This window comes from Vipera berus (genome assembly GCF_964194415.1).
Source record: "Vipera berus genome assembly, chromosome: 14".
Lineage (NCBI taxonomy): Eukaryota > Metazoa > Chordata > Lepidosauria > Squamata > Viperidae > Vipera > Vipera berus.
The window spans coordinates 11,513,243-11,531,497 of record NC_138217.1 but is presented as its reverse complement, the minus strand read 5'-3'; positions in this window follow the sequence as shown (position 1 = coordinate 11,531,497).

Genomic DNA, 18,255 nt, shown 5'->3' with positions numbered 1-18,255 from the left:
ACCAGTTATCAAAACCATCAGTGCTAATTTAAATAGCTATCAGTGCTACTAATTTGATTAAGCTAAGCAAGAACCCAGAAAAAAAAGAAGTCATTTCCTCATTTTGCATGGCTAGACTTATCTTGAATCTCATCTTAGTCATTTCTAGAAAACATTTCATTTTCCTGTAATGGTGTTTTTTCTTCTAGGTACTCTTGCTTCTTTTCACTTTTTTGGGGGGGTGGGGGAAAAATTGCTCTTTCGTGTACTTTTAGTATATTTGTAACGCATACTGCTCCATGGGGCCAAGCACACGATATTGTTGCAAAACTTCCAGAGACTTTTGGTGCAAAACTTTGTGATTTTCCCCTTCCCATTTGTAAATGATGGAACTAATCTTCTAGGGTGAGAGATAAAATCTAGCAGGAAGAGTTTGTCAGTTCTGGTTAAAAAATGGTGATAGCTTTAAGTGATAGCTTTAAGTTATTCACTAAAAACAGATGTAAATTGATTGATTGTTATCTAGCAGCTATTATTTATATGATCGATGGCTGTTTTGTTTATTACATTGATATCAACTGTGTATCCTAAGGCAGGCCATGCTTAAAGTGCATATGGTTTCTTCTTGCATCTTGTAAAGATGGACATTGGGATTTCTCTCACGCTACTGGATAGCCATTTTGCAAAGAAACCAAACAAAGTCAAGTGAATATAAACAAATTCTCTCATATTCTATGTTTTGTTTCAGCAAATACAGCTTTGGAAATAGAGAATCTTTTTCTAAGATGCAATAAAAATTGCTGTGGCACATATGGCTTTAAGTCTATTTAATATTACCATCATAACAGCAGCTTCATCTCTCATTCCATATCATTGGATTAGCTGAGGCATCTCATTTTTATCTGCAAATCAAAATCTTCTATATTCTTTCTAATTTCTCTAATATTTAGAGAAATTCCTTCCTTCCTTCCTTCCTTCCTTCCTTCCTTCCTTCCTTCCTTCCTTCCTTCCTTCCTTCCTTCCTTCCTTCCTTCCTTCCCTGATATAAATATTTCCCCCTATGCTTTCTCCATCTCTCAGATTTTAGCATTAAAATACTTTTTTTAAAAAAATACATCGACAGGGCACGTGGTTTACAGAGTCAGCATATTTCCCCCAACCATCTGGGTCCTCATTTTACCGACCTCGGAAGGATGGAAGGCTGAATCAACCTTGAGCCGGTGAGAATCAAACTGCTGGCAGTGGGCAGAATTAGCCTGCAGTACCCCATTCTAACCACTGCACCATGAGGGCTTGGTAGCAAGTTTGGCTCTGTTCTGTTCAGGTTATGGAGAGTTATCCTGCTGACGGACAGACACAGACCCTTTGTGTAGTTCCTTTCCAAATATTCAGCTGGCTTGCAAAGAATAAAAAGGACTGAGTTATGTGTGATTGTACCCTACAGTACAGGGCTGCAATAATCCGGATTCCCCTGGAGGGCAGCAGTGAGAAATAGGAACCATTTTGTAGTTCCCTGCAATTCTGCAGCCCAGGTATAAACAGACCCTTTAAAGGTAAGCGCTGTGTTAGAACATAGAATAAGAGACTTGGAAGGGAGCGTGGAGGTTTCTAGTCCAACCCCCTGCTCAAGCAGGAGACACCTGTACCATTCCAGACAAATGGGTTACGTAGTTTATTCTTGAAAACCTCCAGTGATGGAGCACCCATAACTCTGGTAGACGGGCTACTCCAATCAATCAGTCATTCTGACTGTTGAGCAATTGCTCCTTAATTCTAACTCGGCTCTCCCTTTGAGGATCTTCCATCCCTTACTTCTTGCCTTGTCGATTATGTTCTGGGTAAAAGTGAGCCAAGCAGTCGGGAAAACTGTGAGGTGTAACCCAGAATCGAAATATTTTTTTCATTTCAGCTCTTGACCAACGTATCAGCTTAACAGAGGCAATGCAACATTTTCTGGGGAAAGGCAAGTCATAGCCTCCTGTACCTTATTTCAAGAAACTGCTAAGCGAGGGGAATTCTCACACGAACCCTGCCTTTCTGGTATGCCTTACAGACACGGAATATACCTGCCTTCGCCGAGGTCTCTTACTCACCTCACCCGCCAGGAATCACTTCTTGAGCTAAAGCCACACCGCTCTTCCGGAAAACGCCCCCAACGCAAGCCACTTCCTTATACTTCAACCTGATCTCCAGTTTTCACAACAGAGCTACTGGGCAAGGCGTGTGTAGGCAGCCGTGGCTGTGTGATGTGGGTCTAGACCTACAGCCATGGTTTCACTTTCCTCACTTGGTTAAGTCTTTCCCTTTGAGGGGAAATAGCCTGCTCCTCTCACTTGGTTTAGAAAGGGCGGAGCAAGTACAGCTTATTTATCTAACAAAGGTTCAAAATGACCATGGCCTCAGAAAAAAAGTGACTTAGGACCCATACTCACCTAACCTCCATCACGCCACTCGCCCAGTTTCGTAATTGCCGCTGGGATGCTTGGCAACTGGACTCGCACTTATGACCGGCTGTAGTGTCCTGCAGTCATGTGATTGCAATTTAACATATATATATATATATATATAGCCAATTTCCAGCAACCAAACGGCCCATTGGGGGTGCCGGATTCACTTAATGACTGCACAGGCACGAAATAACCACGGTGATTCCATGATCAAATTGTTATAACCTTTGATCTGACTTAATTTACAGTCCCAATGAGTTTCAGCAGGAATTCCAGTGCATGAGTCGAGGACTATTACTCCTCGTGTGTGAGCTCAGAGGAGATCAATTCCAGGATTACAGTTACTGCTTTTCTTTTCATTACAGGGACTGTACCGAGCAGAAAACGGTTTCACTGCGCCCAAATTTCCTGCTCTGCAGAGCCAAATCTCATTTGATATGTCTGGTCAATGGAGTTTTGACCTTTCTAATTTGCGGTGAGTAATAAAAGTTCCAGATCATCATGCAGCTCCTTGCATAGTTCATTCAGCCTGTGGCTTCACCCACTTAGTTCTCACCTCCAAACTCAGCCAGGCACCATTGGGCAAAAGGGGTGATTCACTTCTTGACAATCCCTTTCTTCTGCTATGGTTTCCCATGATCTCACAAGGTAGCATTCATTAGGGCAGCACCTGGGTCTTTTCAGGAAGCTCCCCCCACCCCACCCCACCCAAATGTTCAAAGGGTGCAAGAAGTGAGAAAATAGGTCTCCGTTAAAAAGAGCTGATTGGAGTTGGCCAGCATCCAAACTGAAATAAATAATCTTTATTTTAAAGCAAGAGCTGGCTCTTTTCTTCAGGGTTATTAGGGGGCCTCGTTCCTTAATTTTCAACTCAAAACAATACTTAATACTGAGCAAGGAAGCATAAGGCCAAGGGGGCTATAGTCTATCCATTCAGTAACCAAGTTACCCTCCTATTATGATGGAAGAACTCAAAGGCAGTTTGTTGGTACTTTTTTGTGTCAGGATTAAACATTTGTCGTATCCAAGATATTAATATCCTTACAGTTCAGTCCAAAGCTAGTCAGGAGATAGTCTACATATTTCCAGCTACTGGAAGGACCAGTGCAACTAGTCCTCGATTTACGACCACAAGGGAGACCAGAATTTCTATTGCTAAGCAAGGCAGTTATTAAGAGAGTCATACCAGATTTTACAACCTATTTTGCCACGGCTGTTAAGTGAACCACTGCGGACAAGTGAATCATGCGGTCCTTAAGTGAATCTGGCTTCCCCCGTTGACTTTGCTTGCCAAGAGGCCATTTGGGAAGGTTGGAAATGGTGGTCACATGACCCCAAGACGCCGCAACCATCATAAATGCACGCCCATCGTCAACTATGTACAGTTTTTGTTAGAAACAATAGAGCAGGAGGCATAACAGTAGTAATGTAAAGTATGGTACTTTACCATATCTTTTTACAAAACTGCAAGAAAACAGCAACTTTGAAGAACAGTTATTGGGTGAAAAATTAGCTAATGAATGCATTATAAGAGGCTGGCTTGTCTTTGTGGTGAGAAAGTCTACCTCAGCCATGAGTCAAACTAAACAGAATAATATCGAATTTGCAAGTGAATGAAGAAGTATTAAGTAATTAGGTAAGCAATGCCCATTAAGTCATGTCTCTCAATAGGAATGAGCTGAATTTCTCTGTATGTTACTAATCCTGCTCTGCCAGCTCTTTGGCGTCATTGCTTTCCTGACTCAGGACTTTTCTGCTCGCAGAGCAGCACGTCAAGAGTATGGGTGTTCGCCAGCTTCCTCTGTCCGTGGTCACTAGCCACGGTAACTAGCGAACAACGTGGGTCTTGCAGCATGAGTAGCAGGCAGTTCAGACAACTGGCATCTTCCCAGGAGCAGACTTGTGAGATTTAAGAAATCCTAACGCTGAGCCAAAAGTTTCCATCCGCTTGTGGAAATCATGCAAAGAGGCCAACATGCAAAATGGCCTTTTGATGTTCCTCTCTATTAAACTAGTCCTCCCGTTCAGTTTGCTTGAGGAGAGTTGAACGTTTCTCCAAGCTATGGTGGTTTCCATGCTTTTCGCTGTTCCCCCCCCCCCCCTACAATCCAAAGGGCAAAAGAAAACTTCTAACTAGGCATCCATGTTTCACAGAAGCAAGCATGTTGTTGCTGGCCATGATTTAAAAAAAAATTAAACTCCTGGGTTGACATGCCCCATTTCTTTTTCAATAGCAGGAAACTCCTCTGTGATAAAACCAAAGATGTTTCTCTGACACTTCCTATATTTCATCTCCCTATTTAATAAACTTCCCCAGAGTTACCAAGGAGCTAAACAGCCTCAAATTTGAATGAATGAATATATAAAGGGCGTGCAAAAAAAAAGAAAAAGAGAATTGGGCTAAAGTAAAACCGTAGGATACAGCTTCAATCATGGTTAGTTTTATGGCAGCCACCACTATTTCCAAGTCACTCTTATCCCTCTGTAAGGCAGACATCAATATTCTTTTTTATTACACCTGTTTAAAGGCATTGGCTTCTCAAGTAGGGGATGCCTTCAGGATACGTGAGAATTCTCAGCCCATGTGGCAATTCCAAGCATCTTCAGTCCATTTGAAGGGCATCTGTCTGAGGATACGTGAAACGTTCATTTCCATCCCTTAAAACATCTGCTTCTCATTGAGGGATCTCAGAAATTCCCACCCGTTGACCCAACTGCTAAACTCCGTTGATTCAAACCAACAGCTGGGTTGCAAAAGACAAAAACAAAAACAAACGCACAACTTTTACTTTGCAAAGCAAAATGTAGAATTCATTTTTCATCAACCAAAAGCCGGCTTTTTTTTGGGGGGGGGAAGGGACAGTGGAGGAGGGAGACAAGCCAGATAGGAAAAGAAAGGATCTGATTCGCAAGTTTGTTTTGCGAAGGAACAACACACAGTGCAGCAAAGACCAACGCTGTTTGCTGCCGAGGCACAACTGAGACATCTGTTTGCAACCTAAGAAGCTCCCAGCATGGCTCCCGGCCAAGTACTCTGGCTTCCGGTGATACCCTTGTAATAATTATTTAAGACATCAAGAACTACCGAGAGATCTGCTGAGTAAGAACAAAAACAACTAGCATCCTGGAAATTCTCCGTTTTTACCCTTTCAAGTCACGAGAGCCAGAAAATGTGATCTGAGGCACGCACCCTCTTTTAAAGGAGCCATACTCACAGGCCTTTTGAACTAGCAATAGCACGTTGTCTCTGGTCCCCTTCTACTGCCTCTTATGGAGAATGGGACTTTTACAGAGCACTTTCCCTGGCGTGCTTCAAGCTGGCGGATTCTACTTGAAGCAAGTCATCTTGTAGATATCCGGGTCCTAAACCATATGGACGGAACGCGGTGGCTCAGTGGGTTAGGACGCTGAGCTTGTCGATCAGAAGGTCGGCAGTTTGGCAGGTCGAATCCCGAGTGCCGCGTAGCAGAGTGAGCGCCTGTTACTCGTCCCAGCTTCTGCCAACCTAGCAGTTCGAAAGCACGTAAAAACGCAAGTAGAAAAATAGGGACCACTCCGGTGGGGGAAGGTAACAGCGCTCCGTGCGCCTTTGGCGTCTAGTCATAATAATAATAATAATAATTATAAGTTAGAAGGGACCTTGGAGGTCATCTAGTCCAACCCCCTGCTCAGGCAGGAAACCCTATACCAAGGGTCAGCAACCTGAAACAGTGAAAGAGCCACTCAGAACCGGTTCCCTCACAAAAGGAAAAACTGGGAGCCGCAAAACAATGTGTGCACATGCGCATACATGCGCGCATGCGCAGAACAGGGTTTGACTGAAGAGTGGAGCCAAGGCGAGATATGCACCTACCCTGCATATTTGAATTGATTGGTTGAACTTTTTTAGTCCCACTTTTTTTTGGGGGGGGACTGCACATGGCAGAGGACTGGGAGCCGCAGGAGACGGCTGAAAGAGCCGCATGCGGCTCCAGAGCCACGGGTTGCAGACCTGTGCCCTATACCATTTCAGACAAATGGCTGGCCAGTCTCTTCTTAAAAACTTCCAGTGCTGGCCACATGACCACGGAGACGTCCTCGGACAAGCGCTGGCTCTTTGGCTTTGAAACAGAGATGAGCACCGGCCCATAGAGTCAGAAACGACTAGCACGCATGTGCGGGGGAACCTTTACCTTTAAACCATGTATATGTTACTACTAGGACTCAGAAAGCAGTGCGGCTCTTGAGGTGTCATGTCCAGCAATTCTGTTTTTATAGCTATGCATTGTCCATCAATGGGGAATCTCAAAACCTTCTCAAAGTAGTACGAGAGGTCCATGAAATCAAACAAAATAAACATTTTATATTTTTAGTTTCTAATACTGTAAACCTTGATACATATAACCCACAAAAGTGAGGCTCTTTGGGGCCCACAATCCTTTTTTAAGAATGTAAAGTGCTCCTGAGGCCAAAATCTTTGAGAATCGCTGCGTTAGGATTCTTGATTCGCAGTATAGAGCAGCGCCCAGTTCATAAAATAAAAACTGTCCTTATTGTTCATGGAATGTCATCCACTTCATTTAGCAGACTAGCCAAGTCTAGAAACTGTACATCTTCCTTTCACTCTGGGATTTCAAAGAGGGTTCAAGCTATTCAGGTGTCGTTGTTGTTTTCCTTGCCCAGCAACGCAACGTGATTGCAATCCAACTGATGTGAAGACCTATCAGTACTGTGCATCATTTCACTATGCGATGGCTATAAAAAGCAGAAAGTTCAGCAATAAGCAGTAGGGGCAAAGTATGGACCTTAAAACACACACACACCCAGAAACAGAAAATTGCCTATCATGTTCAAAAACCTATAAATAAGTGTTTTCTCTGCACATGTCGGGATTTCCACTTGGAGGTGAGTAGACTACCTTTACCAACATTAATGGTTAAAAAAAATGGGTGGAGAGAGAAACCACATGGTCACGACCGAAAAATGATGTCAATCTAAAAAATGACATCAGTTAAAAAAAACGGTTTTACTTCTCACAAAATCATTTCTGGACACAGAAGAGTAGCTTGCCTGGAATGAAGTGGGAAGAGAACCTGTCTAAATATGCACCTGGATCTCAAATACCGCTGGTATGACCGTTTCTTGTTTGCGGGAATATCAAACAATGGAGAGAATGTTTGTGGACTTTAACAGAGGTTTGTATATAGATTCTGTTCAGGAATGCAGTTTTTATGAGGATAGATATCACCCGTATTTCCTCGTCAGCCTTACCATGTACACTGGAGAGGATATGCAGCCAATAAGCTAATTTTGTTGTTGTTGTTGTTGTTTTAAACATTCAGTTGTGTCCGATTCTTGGCAACTTTATAGGCATGCTACCACGTCAAGCACAGTTTCTTTCAGTTGTTAGATCTTCGTCTTTGTATTGTTGTACTGTATTATGGTTTCAAGCCAGGATTACTTGCCCCTTCTTCTTGATCCACTAACCTTTCCTAGCATCACTGACTTCTCCAATGAATTTGCATGCATGAATGGCCAAAGTGAATCAGACGTAGTCTTATGATTTTAGCTTTTAGTGATGTGTTCAGTTTTATATGATTCAACACCTCTCTGTTGATTTCTCTGGCTGTCCATGGTATATGCAATAATATACCCCAGAACCATAGTTCAAAGGCATCATTTTTTTTCCCAATCAGTCGTTCTTAATGTCCAACTCTCACACCCATACATCATTATAGGGAAGACTATTGCTCTAACTAGCCTGCTTTTTTGTATTTATATCAATCTCTCTGCTTTTCCAGATGTTATTTCTGTTAACCCTGTAACATGCAGATGAAATCAACAGTCAAATGGGCATCAACAAATTAAGCTAAGATCATGTTTGTCCAGACAGGTGTAAGGTACTTGTCAGTAGGGCATAAATCATAGGTGAATAATGAGTGTTCGGACTAGTTGAGTCTAAAACAAATGACTCCACTATCAGTAGGTGGTCACTGTCTAGATGAAACATCTGACTAAATTAAATTAGGACAACAACCTGTAGATATAAAAGAGGAGCTGTAACCATCAGGAGCTTTAAAGCCATTCTTTCCCTCAATCTTTGCTCTCTTTTAATCCAGCAGTTTGACAAGTGGCTTAAACCTGCTTAGGTGTAGGAGGTGACCAGTCTGAGCCTGGGGAAGGAGGGATCAAACGTGTCATCAGTCTCCAATCGCTTTGTGCTCTAAGCTGAGCCCACTTTGAATTCCATTGACTCTTATCTACTAACAATTGGCACCGGCCGCGGCATATCAGAAACAAGCAAAGCCAGATCTGTGGGATGCAGGCAACACGCGAAACCATGCCCTCTCCAGTCTGCAGAAAAACCTTTCTCCATAGAACCAGACCCTGGTGCCCATAAGGTTGGGGGCCCCTGTTGTAGAATAACAACAACTGCCTGGACTCCAGATTTCCTGTGCTTGACATTAAATTCACCTTACCTCACCCCATGTTAGGGGAAAGTAATTGCTAGGTGTTTTCCTGTTAGGAGGTGGCCCTTGATGAATGGAGGACAAAAATCAGGAAAGGCAATTTGGGCAGTTGGACTCCCTTCTGCTAAATCTGAAGATCCTCAGAGATTCCGGAAGATCTGCCTCGTGATTATCCCTTCTCCGCAGAGACAATGCTGATGTGGGTGTGCTCCAAATGATTTCATTTCATCAAGGAATCATGAAGAGTTCCACTTTGAAGCGTTATCAAGACGTCTAAGAATGCAAACCCGGTGCCAATCCTTTGGTTGATGTTGCCCCGAGGGGGTGTTGCAAATGCGGAAAGATCAATGAATGGATGGGACGCCTGCTTGTTTTCCCAAAGAATGCAGACTAATGGGAAGGTATGACCTCATGGTCTAAGGATCTGACACTTGCTTTATGCAGAGCAAAACCACAGAGAGGTTGTGCCGACACGACATTGGCCTCAGGTGAAGGTATTTATTTTATAGGGAGATTCTTGGGCAGGGGAGGGGAGGTCTATGTTGTGTGTTCAGGGGAGAGATATGCAGGAGGGAGACAAGACCCATATTAGCATGTGGCATCAAGCAACTTTCCCCAATCTGAATTTCTTCCAGATGTTTCGGAACTACAGTTCTTGATCCTTGGAATAGAATAGAGCTGGTAGGGACTTGGGGGGTCTTCTAGTCCAGCCCACTGCTCAAGCAGGAGAACCTAGACCATCTCAGACAAGTGACTATCTAGCCTCTTCTTAAAAAATCTCCAGCGATGGAGGGCCCACGATTTCTGGAGGCCAGCTGTTCCACTGGTTAAATTGTCCTCACTGTTACGAAGTTTCTCCTTAATTCCAGGTGGCTTCTCTCTTTGATTAGTTTCCATCCGTTGCTTCTTGTCCTGCCTTCTGGAGCTTGGGAGAATAGCTTGACCCCCTCTTCTTTGTGGCAGGCCCTCAAACACTGGAATACTGCTATCATGTCACCCCTCTTTCTTCTTTTCTTTAGACCCAGAAGGCAAGACAAGAAACAACGGATGGAAACTAATCGAGGAGAATGGGGAAGCCGGCAGGAAGTCAGAAGTCATCCCTGCTCCCACTGCCTTTAACGACCTCAGTCATTCTGTTTCTTTGTTTAGGCAAGGAAATAGCTCTGAAAGGATGACCCAACAGGTTATGGGTTGCCTAGTTCATGGCTAAAGCTACGCCAACATTCCCCAACTTCTTAACAGAAGTCTTCAGGAAGTGGTTAATTAAATGCAATAAATTGGTTTGGCAAAACAGCAGTTCCCTCTTCTATCTCCATCAGCTTTGACAAGCAGGGCAAAATGCCACCTTCCCTCTTGAAATAATCCCATTAAGTCCATTCTTTACCATCCTACTTGGGTGTGGCGAAGAATCTCACCTCGGGGCATGAAATCTTTGTGAAGTCGGTGTGGCTGAGCGGTAGTTCTGTGCCAAAGCACACTGCCACTTTTGTTCTCGGTTTTCCCTGTCGAACCATCCCTGTTTTCCCCACTCCGTTTTCTGGAGACCTCACGGAGAGAGACTTTTTTTGTGTGTTTTTTTTGTTCTGAGCATCTCAAACTCCCAAATTGCTTTGGCTTTGGAAATTCCCTGGCTGATTCAGAAACTTTATCCGGCTCAGTGGATGACCTCGAGCCAGGTTGGGTGGCATGCTTCAGTTGCAACCCTGGTGAGTACTTTGTCGGGGGTTCAGCGGGGCCCCTGCTTGGGAAATATATATATATATATATATATATATATATATATATATATATATATATATATATATATATATATATATATATATATATATATATATATATATATATATATATATATATATATTGTCATATGAGAGTTGTTTTATAGACACCATGTGTTTAGAAATCTCCTTGCATCCTTTAGATGAGCGTGTCCTTTTGAAACATGCATTGGCAACCAGGAAATGAAGAGACATAATTATGATGGATTGATGGTGTGCCATGAAGTCATTTTCCAGCTCTTGGCAACCCACCCAAGAAAGAGGGAAGCATTCAATGGTGTTGAAAAAAGTGACTTATGACCTGTCCTGCAATTTATGACTGTCGTAGCATTTGTAGGGTCACATGATCAAAATCTGGGCCCTTGGCAACCTGCATGAATTTACAATGTTTGTAGTACCCCAGGGTCACGTGATCTTTTGTGGCCTTCCCAGTTGGCTTCCAACAAGGAAAGTCAGTGGGGGAAATCGGCTTCATTTAATGACTACACGGTTCTTTTAACAACTGTAGTGATTCGCTTAACAACTGTGGGGGAAAAAAAACATCGCAAAATTTAGCCTGACTCATTTAACAACCCCTTTGCTTAGTAACAGATGTTCTGGTTTCAATGGTGTTCGTAAGTCGAGGACTACCTGGTGTGCCTTTTTAGGATTGCAAACCTATTGATTCTCCAAGATTCTCGATCCCCATAAACTGCAAAGGGATCTGCCAAGTTTTTTGTCCCTCTAATTCAGGGGTTGTCAAACTTGGCCCTTTTATGACTTGTGGACTTCAACTCCCAGAATTCCTCAGCCAGGCACGCTGGCTGAGGAATTCTGGGAGTTGAAGTCCACAAGTCATAAAAGGGTCAAGTTTGAAGACCCCTGCCCTAATTCAACCAATCTTTTCTCATCAAAGTCCCAGCTGGAGAATGTTTTCAAAACCTTGGCTCCATGTCCAAGCTGATGTGCTGAAATTCTCATTTGTTTCCAGTCCTTTTGTCAGTTGACTTAAGTGTTAGTAACCGTACAACAAGATATGATGACAATACGTAAAACTTGTTTTGTGTATGACAGATGATGTTTTTATCGAGTTCACACACACCCCTTTTGAGGGGTGGGGGTGGGGTGTTTAAAAGTATATATTGCGGTAAAATTCTCATTAGCCAAGCTGGCCAGGGTTGACAGGTGTCCAAGGCAGCTGCAAGCTCTCCGTTTGTTGGAGGTTTATACAAACAAAAAGGGCAGGCTTGTCTTTCCCCTGCGTGGTGGCTCTCTTGCAACATTACCTCTTTTTAATTTTCTATTTGTTTGGTTCATTAATAATTATGCCGCAGGTGGAAACAGCTAGGACTTGTCCGGGCTTGTAAAGTTTAAGCCGAGACAGAGCCGGTGGTTCCCTGAGTCACAGTCCACCGGAAATTCCCAAGCAGCTTCCCTGATGTGATCAAGAAAAGTAGGGAAGCTCATCCAGGCAATGGTGGATTTGGAAGAGCGTTTTAAAGGGAAAGGAAAGGAAAGGAAAGGAAAGGAGAGGAGAGGAGAGGAAAGGAAAGGAAAGGAAAGGAAAGGAAAGGAAAGGAAAGGAAAGGAAAGGAAAGGAGAGGAGAGGAAAGGAAAGGAAAGGAAAGGAAAGGAGAGGAGAGGAAAGGAAAGGAAAGGAGAGGAGAGGAAAGGAAAGGAGAGGAGAGGAAAGGAAAGGAAAGGAAAGGAAAGGAAAGGGGGAGAGGGAGAGGAAGGGAGGGAGGGAAGAAGGAAAAGAAAAAGAAGAGAAGGAACGAATGAATGAAGAAAGGAAGGAGAAAGGATAGAAGGGAGAGAGGAAAGGGAGGGAGGGAGGAGGGAGGGAGAGAGGGAAAGAAGGATATAGGAAGGAAGGGAGAGGAGAGGAGATTCCAATAATATAGCCAGCTCAGACCACCAAGGCAAATCTGACAGGTGTTCTCCAGAGCATTGAGAATATTGAAGAAAAACAGAATCCTGAGAGTTGAGGTCCACCCATCTTGAAGCTGCCAAGGCTGAGAAACGTTGGGCTGGAGTAAAGAGGGAAGGCCTCTCTTATTGAGAGGGGAGCAGCTTGGACCCTGTTAAATCGGGAGTCAGGGGAAGGCCAAGCCCAGATAGCCAGGAAGGGGCAAACGAGGATAAATAGATTAAATACATACAAGGTGTTCCAGGGAGGGTGGAGTGCTGGAGACGATGCCTCTGCACAAACAGGATTTCATGCCAGTGCATCTCTGTTTCTTCATCTTTAAAAACAGAACGTTACGAAAATTGTCAAGAAAGAAGATTTAAAAAAAGGACTAGAAATTAATATAGAGTAAGAAAAGAGAGAAAAGAAAAAATATTGGAAGAAGGATAGTTTGCCTACTATAGAAGAATGGGTGTTTAAAGTTTCGAATCTTGCAGAAATGTCTAAGATTTCTGCTTACTTGAAAGATCATTCGCAGGAAAGATATATTTCAGTTTGGAGGAGATGGATAGATTATATTCAGAACAAATATGGGACTAAAAAGTTCCCTTTAGCTTATGAGTAGATTTTAGAGGGATATTGTTATTGATCTTAGTGTTGGTACTTTGTATGTATTTATGTTAAAGGGGAGTTAAAGCACATTATGAATTTGGTTAATTGTATATTATGCATAATTTTTATTTAGAATATGATTATTATAACTATAATCCTGTATTTAGCTCTGGGAAGTGGGGGGGGGAGTGGGCGGGTTTGGGGTGGGGGGGGATTTGGGGATATATTGTAAAATCTTGTTTTTGTAAAACTCTTTAATAAAAAAAAAGAGAGAGAAAAGCAAGAAGTTAAAAGAAAGAGGTAAAAGTACCAAAGCAAATGAAAGAGAGAAAATACAAAGAAACACCTCGCAATTTTCTTCATAACCATATATGGTTACCATCTATCTCCACTTTCTTATACAACAATCTGTCCTGTCTAAGCATCAAGACCATAAATGATAAGTTCTTTTTTTTTTTCCCTGACCGAAAAGCTCGGGTTCCTTGGTGTTCTCTGAGTGGGGAGTGGGTTTCCCCCCCCTTCTAGCACTAATGATATTACCTCAGGGGTCTTCAAACTTGGCCCTTTTATGACTTGTGGACTTCAACTCCCAGAATTCCTCAGCCAGCGTGCCTGGCTGAGGAATTCTGGGAGTTGAAGTCCACAAGTCATAAAAGGGCCAAGTTTGAAGACCCCTGTATTACCTAGTTTGATAATGAAACGTCTGCAAGAAAACAACCAGGCTCAGAGAACACAAAGGACCTCAATTTTTTTTTCCTGTTTCACGCAAAACTGAATAACTCAAAAGAGGCTTCCAAGTCAGCAGTAAACACAAGATGCTGTCTTTTCAGACGTTCACCAAACCGAGCTTCAAAAATCCAAGCCATACTATTTCCTTGGGATCAAGCAAACCGTTATCAGCTTGGGACCACAGCATTTTTGATTAGGTTCAATCAATCAGAATGGAGCTGAAAGGGACCTTGGAGGTCTTCTAGTCCAACCCCACTGCTCAAACAGAAGACCCGATTTCAGACAAGTGGCTGTCCAGTCTTTTCTTAAAAACCTCCGGTAATGGAACGCCCACAACTTCCGAAGGCAAGCTATTCCACTGGATAATTGTTAACCAACTAACCAATTAACAGTTTTCCTTAATGGCCACCACAAAAAAAAAACACGTTCATAAGAATTGGGTTAGTCAAGTGATCACCTGCTTTACGACTGTCACAACTTATAACCCCAATGGGCGGGCTCCATTATAGCTGTTATGTCAGAGACTGCTTATAATCCAGTCTAGTCTGTAGGACCTCAACACGGCCTTTTGTGATGGCTAACCTAGGAATCAACTGGTTCCAGTTGCATTCTCCGCTGCATAGCTATTTTCCTTACCAGGAAGATCAACAGTGAACAAAGTGAGCTTTGAAAAAAAAAACTTGGCACCTACTTCCCATCCTTCTCCTCCTCTTGGAAACCTCAGGCTTCAAACCTTTCATCGTGAGCCCAAACAGCCTCTTATGCAATTGTTAGAACAGTCAAAGAGAACGAGGCGCCTCCAGCGATTAATATTTTTCGAGCCAAAGAGCTGAGTAGGTTTGCTACATGGCGCACATTTGCAATTAGTAGAACCTTGTAAATGTACAATTTGAATTTTTTTTTTGGCGTTCCTTATTTCTGCACTCTGTTGCTAATGCCCTCGTCTGGTCCGAATTTGGCTATGGTTCAATCCAGGCTCAAGTTGCCACTCTGCCAGTGGGAAAAATTGGCTCGGGCAAATTTGGGGAGGCGAATTCCTTATCGTCTGGTTCTGAGACACTCTTTCAATATTTTTCTTCTTGGAAGAAACAAATGTGTGTGTGTGTGGGGGGGGAAACCTGGATCCTTGGGGGCTCAACCCCTCCCGCCCAGTTTGAGAGGCCACCTTAAAGTGTGAACTCACTTTGAGAGAAGATACCCCTCTTGTTTTGTTAAAGAGAAGTGGGTTGGGAGTGAAAGTGGTGTGTGGGGATGAGATCCCCTTTCGAGGGCCCAGAATGGAGAAGGCTGCCCCTTTTTTCTTGCCTTCCCCACCCTCTGCCCAGCCAGCATTCCCGGTGCCAGGTTGGTCTTTGCCAAGTGGAGGAAAGTTGCAGGGTCAAAGGAGGGAAGAAGATGGCTCTTGCCCCATTACTCACTTGGCCTCCTCCCCTTCGGAAGCTGAGGTCATGGTTTGTTGTAGGTGACTCAACCACAACAGACCCAGAGTTTGTAGAGCAAACCTAGAAATTCCTCTTCTTTCTTTCTTTCTTTCTTTCTTTCTTTCTTTCTTTCTTTCTTTCTTTCTTTCTTTCTTTCTTTCTTTCTTTCTTTCTCTCTTCATTCCTTATTTCTCTCCCTTTCCCTCTTTTCCTCTCCCTCCTCATTTCTTTCTGTCCCTCTTCTTTCTCTTTCTCTCTCTTTCCCTCTCCCTCTCCCTTCCCTTTCCTTTCCTTTCTCTATTTCATTTCCTTTCCTTTCCTTTCTCTATTTCCTTTCCTTTCCTTTCCTTTCCTTTCCTTTCCTTTCCTTTCCTTTCCTTTCCTTTCCTTTCCTTTCCTTTCCTTTCCTTTCCTTTCCTTTCCTTTCCTTTCCTTTCCATTCCATTTTTTCCTCTTTCAGGTTATATTCCATGAATTGTTCATCAAATTTAACTGCCCTATTCCACTTGTCTCAGCAGGGGTATCCACAACAGGTAGGGGGGTCATAAAAGAATTCACATGTTTCCAAAAGTTGAAGCCCAGCCCCTCCATCTTGACTCCTTTGATTCCTCTACAGACCCCCACTCCCCCAGGCTACATGCTTTAATTTCCAGGGACTTGCTTGTCTCTGGAAATCAGCCACTGAAAATTTGCCTACATTTCTTGGCTCGCCACTTCCTCTCTTTTATTTCTTTCCCTTGCAATCCTGACCAACCGGAAATTTCTTTCCCAAACACACATGGAGCAAGTTGCCTTTTGTTGCCTTGACATATTTATTGTTCTTACTATGTTCTGCAATTTCCCTTCTGGTGCAGAATGGAGAAAATGAGGGAAGAGGGAAGGTGAGGTGGAAAGAAAACTACAGTTAGAAAAACACTTGAGGAGGAAGTGAAGTTTGCTTGGTCATCAGCCCGGGCTGCTGAAGCTTTTAAGCTGGCCAACGTCAGGAAGGCCTTGTTATGTGGCTTTTCAATTTGGGCTCCAAAAAAGCAACGTCTGCAGGAATCTGCAGGTATGGCGAAGCCAACAACTTTGTCCCCTAGCCCAGCTGAAAATCTTAGTCACCATACTTTTTTCCTGGGGGAATCAGAAGATATTCAGATGGGGAAGATAATCAACGTAGAGAAGCACACTTATATAGTTGGGTTCATACAACTCTCTAAGCCTGGATTGACAGTAAACATAATGGTTGCCTTTCACACTTCTGTTGTTCTGTTATTCATTTGCTTCCCACCTTTTGCAACCTTCTTAGAATATAGAAATTTCTTAGAACATAGAAACTTAGGGTTGGAAGGGACCCTGGAGATCTTCTAGTCCATGGCAGGAGATCTTATACCACCCAGGACAAATGGCTGTCCAATGTAGCAGCAGGCAAACTTTTCCACGGGTTAATTGCTCTCACGGTCAGGAAATTTCTCCTTAATTCTAAGTTGGATCTTTCTTTGATAAGCTTCCACCTATTACTTCTTGTCCTGTCCTCAGGTGCTTTGGAGAACAGGTTGACCTTCTCTCCTTTGTGATAGCTCCTCAAGTACTCGAAGAGTTCTATCATGTCTCCCCTCATCCTAGACATACCTATTTCCCTCAATTGTTGAATATATGGTTTAGTCTCCAGATTCTTTATCATCTTTGTTGCTCTTCTCTGCATTCTTTCTAGGGTCACTATCAACACAGACAACCTGATGGACATTGATTGACAAAAATCATCTAGTAGCAACTTATTTTTCTAAGCATGGGGCTTCAGTGATATTCTCCAGGCACCTTGTCTTCTGTTGGTCTTCTTCAGTTGTCTTTGATTTATCCAAGACTCTTCTTGGAAGAGAATCTTCTCCAATGGCTTTAGGCTCCACATAAAGTTTCCAAAATATTGAAGCTTTGGCATCATCAATAGTGCTTTCATGGAGTAGACCAGTTTGAGGTTCTGCAAGAAAACAGCCAAGCTCAGAAAGCACCAAGGAACCCATGGTCTTCCTCTTCCTCCTCCTCTTCCTCCCCCTCCTCCTGCTTCCTCCTCTCCTCAAACCCCACCCGCTTCCAGCAGTGATGATGTTATCTAGTTTGGGTAATGAAACGTCTACAAGAAAACAACCAAACTCTGAGAGCACCAAGGACTAATAAAACTGTATTAAAAAGCATAAACTTTTGTGAACTGCTGCTCACCAAAAACCTATGACATTTACTAAAATGTATTATTCAGAAAAGCTGCTAGTAGCCTCTTTCTGATCTGGGGCTATCAGAGACTGACCCGATTCTCCTCCTACAAAGTCCACAGAAATGGAATGACATTTAAGCATAAATTTCCTTGCTATTAAACACCTCCTTAGGGCTCTTTTCGGGATGGTGCAGGAATATTCTTTATTAACACAGATTCCAGGCATTCCCCCCCACCCCCAAAGTATGCTCAAGAACAAGATGCTTCCTAACTGACTTGCAACTTCAAACCCAATTAACTGTCTCTTTTAATAAATGCAGAATGTGCTCTGAAGAAATCTCTTCAGATTGGACAGTGTTTTTTTCTTCAAGCAACTCTTCTGCCGAGCCCCATATATTGTGCTGAAAGGGCCGGACTTTCTGGTGAGCAGAAGATAATTGCCTGATCTGCTTAGACATTTGATCAGATTAAGCTGACAAAATGTGTGTGGGATCAGATGATTGATGCTTGCTCCTTCCGACAGATATGTGAGAATTTTGTCCCAGCCTTCTCAGTCTAGCTTGCTAAGCGATAACAACTATTTGGTGCAAGGCTTGCTACCGTGTGTTAGAAAACTTGTGATGCCCTTGATACGATCCAGATTGAGCAAGCCAGCTCCAGTTGATCATGCAACACGTTAAAACTCTAAACCCAGCTAGCCAAGCGGAGCCATGTTCACGTATCGTGCTGTTTTCCTACAAATGAACCGTGCATGGCTTCGC